Raw genomic sequence first — 6,131 nt, 5'->3', positions numbered from 1 at the left:
TTATTTCATTTACCACACAATTCGATAGATAATCGGAAATGCATAAAATGATATCATTTTGTATTGTATTTGATACACCAGAAAACAAAGGTTTTATAGTTTTATAATGGTTTTGTATTTCAAGGGAACTTCTATTTAGAAACATATCAAACAACTCTCGAAAATTACCTTTATTTAAAGAGTTTATGCTTTCATCTTGTCCGCGAAATGATAATTCTTGTTTTCCCAAAAACAACACTATATCAATTAAACTTTCCATAAACAGCCGATTTAGCCTTACATTTTCATTAAATTTTTTTTTAAATAACGCAGAATGCTCATTGATAGCATCTATAATAGTAACACTATTGTTTTCTAAACGTTTCATCCCCAAATAGCTGTGAATATGTTCTTTTGATGACTCGTGAAATTTTACACTACGGGACAAGTTTTTAAAATCACAATAACCAAGTGTCGACCAGACAGATTTTGATTGACCTAACAATATACACGGCCAACAAAATAACGCTTGTTTGTAATAGCTTCCAAAAAGCCAAGAATGCAAATCATACCACGCAGGATTAAACAGTCGACTAAATACTTTGCCACCTTTTTTGTCAAGTGATTGGCATGACAAAAAAGGAGTTGCCTTGCCTTTTCTAATCAAATCATTTTTATGAATATTATTCCAACGCCTAAAAGGTGTTTCAAGTAATATCACTACTGGATCATTTATAGGATCCATAGTTCCAGAATGTGATACAGTGACAATTATTCACGTGTACTATAAAGTAGTATACAACAACAATATAATTTCGCTAATCGCTATAGCTTTGCGTACAAGAATCAAAAACCAATAAGACTTATATTAAATTAACAACGTACACGAATAGGAAACACAGAGTACAGTAGTCTACGATTACGAGATAAAAGTGATAAGTAGAATAGTAGAGATAGCAGATAGACGACAATACAAGCACAGACTATGATTAAACAATTCGATACGAATAGAAGATAACTGCAGTGTTGTAATATTGTACGTCGTTAAGCTGATTTTTACGCAGTGTCACCAACACTGATGATAATTCAATAATTATTGTGTACATTAATTGTGTACTTTTTCGGCCGAGCCAATGTTTACATGCCGCCTCAATCGTCGCCTATGAAGTGCATGTGCTATGCGTACGGCGCGTGTGCGTGCGGGATCGTATTATTCAGTAATATTAAATACAACTATAGTCCGCGACATGAAAAGTGGCCGATGACCGTAGCGAACCTAGCGGCCGTTTCACCCTAGTGGTTCCCAATCCCCACCACACTACATTTTACAGCTACCCTCTAGGCATTCCAGAAGATCCGCTAAGGGTGCACAAAAAAAAACCAGTATACTATAATGTATGGAATATATGTAGGAATGGAATACACAAAAAGTACGCGCTGGCGCGCGCCGGGTAGTAGGTGTTCTAGGTTGAGAACCAATGACTAACAGGTTGGGAAGCCGCAACGGGTCGCGGTACACATCGGCCACTTTTCATGTCGCGGACTATACACGTGAGAGGCACCGTCAGCGGTCGCTCTTACGGGTACGGTTGGAAGATTACGAGACCACAGTCGACACCGGGCAACAAAATCGCGTATAATTTTAGCCTGAAACAACCTGTGCCCCGTGCTCCGCGTAGTTCTTACACCCGTATAAACTGATACCATATTATTAATTACTATTAACTACAGAATGATGTTTGTATTAAAATCTAATATTCTGTTTTGACATTTTTCTATGACAAAATTCTGAACATTAATAATATATTATACAAATGAAAAAAATATATACTATGTCTAATTTGTTTAAAAAACATATTCCTCTTACTAAATTTTTAAGTGAGGCACCGCCTCACTTGCCTCACCCCCAAAACCGCCACTGCTTAACTTTCGTTTTATTGTGTTTAATTTCGGAAGTTGAGCTAGTACAGCATCATTTACATTTTTCGTTGCTTCACCAATTATTTGTTGATTAGAATTGACTCCGAGTGTTGCTTTTTCAATTATTTCGGCTGTAGCTTCCAGTGCAATAACTTTTGCTAAATTTGGAGCATGGCTGTGTGGTTTTTTTGAACGAAATATTATTTGCCGAGAATCTATGTTTGTGTGAACACGTGCAGGACAATCATCTTTTCGTTCACATCTCCAGTACGTCTAAGTTTAATTTACGAAAAAAAAAATAACTAAATGTATAAAATTGTATACTTTATATTTATTAATGAGTAATGACATAATATAATTTTACTTACTTTTCCGTTATGCGATTTGTCTATAATGTAGCAATAATTACTTTCGTCCACCAATTTTGGTTTCGACCTAATCGTTATTGTATTCATGTTCATAAAATATAAAAAGAAATATAAAAAAAACACACAATGTAATAATTTATATGGAACGTGGAACTGTTTGATTTCGACTGATTACCAAGATATTGTAACTTCAAAAACTGATTCGGTTATTACGGTTTATCTGAAATTTATCGTTATAACTGTTTGCGTCCAGAGATAGGGCACACCTACCTCCTTAACATATTTGTCACCGGCCGACACATACATACACATATAAACCTTATGATCGAAAATACAATTAAAGATAAAACCGTGACCGTACGATCCCCATCGATAAAGTTTAATCACCAACTCTGTGTTACGTTTATTTAAAGATTTGTCTTTAATGCATTTTCGCCGATATAACCGTTCGCCAATTTATTCATTCGCCGATTTATTCATTCGCCAATTTATCCTATATATATTGTCCCGTTTTTTTTAAAAATATGACTATTTTCATATAATAGAAGATATGTAAATAAAATTAAAAATATAATCTTCATCTATTTGTATTAAATATTAATTACGGTCTACGGAGTAAATGTATATAATTTATACATGTGTAGAATAATGATGTTTTTGCTATATTATTATGATAACCGATTTGTAAGTATCGAATTCGATTATTCGAATACCTATAAAGTTATTTTTGGTCTTCGTTGTAATGGATCACCGCCCGCATAGACGATTACGATCACGACGTCGCGACCGATAATAAGACATTATATTACAGCTGCAACGTGCTCTGATGTCTCATATATTAAATATAATATACATAAGCATCGAAACGTAGATAATAAATTACCAAATCCAAAATGGGGAATATTTCTTGCAACTCACGGACGAGTTCGTTAAAACAAATATGATCAGTAAATTTAGGCGTAGAAGTGAAAGGCAAAAACTAATCAAAAAACTTAATTAAATTTAAGTACAGTTGTCGTAAACCTAAGACTTCGTAGGCCTACGATCATCAATAACAGCGGAGTAACTTTTCTTAGAAACGCTGGCCTCATCGATAATATTATTCAGCGGTATCGTTCATGGTCAAAGACGGATCATTGCACTTATGCTTGTCACCCGGTATAAAATATTATAGGCACACAATTACCATCCGATAGAATGATAGGAATATTGTTTAACGCACGACGTTGCGCGGATAACGCAATGCGTGGGTAGAAGCGAATGCAGGTGCAGATGACCAACAGGGACCTGAAGGTACCGCGGGAGTTCCTGGACGATATATAAGGGGGCCCAGATTAAGCACATTTCAGACGTGATCCACCAGAGTTAAAGCGAGCACCTTCACGTCACCCAGTTCAATAATTTTGTCATTTGGACTTAGAATATTTTTCACAAGTTTAATTTATTTAATTATTTGGACTAGAATAATTTTCAATAAAAAACACTTAGAATTATTTCAAGAGTCTTCATTTTTTTTTACAACAACCTATCTGATACGACATCATTCTACTGATTGTACGTGGCACGTTACACAGCACAATATGTGTATATTATTTGTAAATAGATTATGATTTCTCTCGTAATGTCGGTCTCAACAAAATGTTTATAATTTTTATATTTTCTCCGTTTCTCAGTTAGCGTTCAGCGTTTTGTGTGTGAACATTTATCTGTGTATATCTTAAAATCTATCATACCTACTGTGAAACATAAGTTGAACTAATAAATAAGATATTAACTATGCCTAAAAGTAAACGTGTTTTTAATGAAAGTTTACAAAACGAATTCAAATTTATTACAAAATGTCAAAAGATGGGCCAAGAAGATAAGGTGGAATGTACTGTATGTGGTGGTATTTTTAGTATCGATCACGGCGGAAAGTCAGATATCAACCAATACATAAAAAAAAATCGACATAAATTTACCAATACTGCAAAAGAAGTCCCAAAAAGTAAGCGACTTTTTCAATACAAAAACTTTTAACGAAAATCAAAATAATCTATCCGCCGATGAAGGTGTTTTTGCATATCACATATGTAAACATAATCATAGTATAAGATCAATGGATTGTACATCTCAATTTGTTAGGAAATTATTCAACAAAATGTTTTTTATCCATATGCAAATGAAATGCTAAAAATTGAACTGTCTAAATGTAGTTTTATTGGTGTCTTAACAGACGCGTCTCAAAAAATGGTACGAGTAATGATTCGTTATTTTATTCCAAATGAAGGAGTTAAAACTAAAATACTCGAGTTTGACGAGTTGTCAGATGAAACATCTTTACTACTAACTGATTATATTTCAAAAGTTTTATCCCACTGGGACATCTTAAAAAAAGTAATAGTTTTTTCGGCCGATAACACTAATACGAATTTTGGCGGTGTTAATAGAAGAGGAAAAAACAATGTTTTTACAAGTTAAAAGAATCAATAACTAATTTGATTGGTACTGTTTGTGTTGCATATATCTTTCAATACAAACTGCTGCTGACACTTTGCCTATTGACACTCAAGCGATATTGGGAAAAATATTTCAGCATTTTTATATATATACTGTTAGAGTCCACTTACTAAAAGAGTTGAGATTTTTTTTATATAGCATACAAATCAATATTAGGAAATTCAAAAACTCGTCGGTTATCACCAGGGCCGCAGCTACACATTGTTCTAGGAGGGGCAAGTTCTAATTTTGCCGCCCTTCTTTCCATCACTCAGCCCCATTGATTTACAAATAAATTTCAGTGTTATTATTACAATATAAGTTTGAGAAAAGTTCTAAAATATTTAATATTTATTTGGATGTTTAATGACAAATATGCTATTATACTGTTGTTAAATGATAAGTTAGGTTTTTTGAATAATTAAGACGTAAACATTTATGCTTTAACTATACAAAATATATATAACAAAACTACCTAGTCTTAATAACTAAAAGTGTATATTAAAGATTTATAAAAATTTGATTTTTCTTGATTTTTTGGCTGCAAATGTTTTGATTATTTCTTCAAATGAGATTGATGATGCTCTTCGATGATCAATTGATATTATACTTAAATTTTTGAATCTTTGTTGTTTCATAGTGTTTCTTAAATAATTTTTAATTAATTTCAGTTTACTGAAGCATCTTTCCCTCGAAGCAACAAATACTGGAAGTGTTAGAAATATTTATAGGGCTATCGTAATATTTGGGTAGATCTCTTCTAAATGTTGCTCATAAATAACTTAAAAAGTAGACTGCGCTGTCGCATTTCTCAGACTGTTGTCAATTTCAAAGGCGTGGAATTTAAAACTTTCACGGAAAAAACAAAATAGTTATTTGCAATATAAAAATAGTAGGATTAACTGTGTTATACAATTGCTATAGGGACAGCTATAATGTTAGTCATATTTACTAAAGATATGTAGTTATGAGTTTATAGTTATCCGAACTAAAAATATAGTTTTATGTACTATACATTTTTAGTACTTTTTACTTTATAATATAGTTTATTTCAACAACTTTTATAGTAATTTTAACATAACTTTATGGTACTTTGAACTTTTAAATTTAGTTATTTGACAATGTTTATAGACTTATAGTAAATTGGACATAATTTTATAGTAATATGTACTTTTTAGTTCAGTTATTTGAAAAATTCTTATAGTAGTTTGAACATAATTGTATGACACTGAACTTTTGATTTTAGTTATTTGAACAATACTTAGGTACAGTATAAAAAAAAAACTTTTAATGGTCACCACTAATTTAGAATTTACTAAAATAAATAACTTGTTTATTATAACAAATAATTAACCAGCATACATCAAGTACTAATCAATAATCAGC

The sequence above is a fragment of the Aphis gossypii genome, unplaced genomic scaffold (assembly GCF_020184175.1).
Source record: "Aphis gossypii isolate Hap1 unplaced genomic scaffold, ASM2018417v2 Contig00252, whole genome shotgun sequence".
Taxonomy (NCBI): Eukaryota; Metazoa; Arthropoda; class Insecta; order Hemiptera; family Aphididae; genus Aphis; species Aphis gossypii.
The sequence above is the reverse complement of the archived record's forward strand: the minus strand, read 5'-3'. Positions refer to the sequence as shown.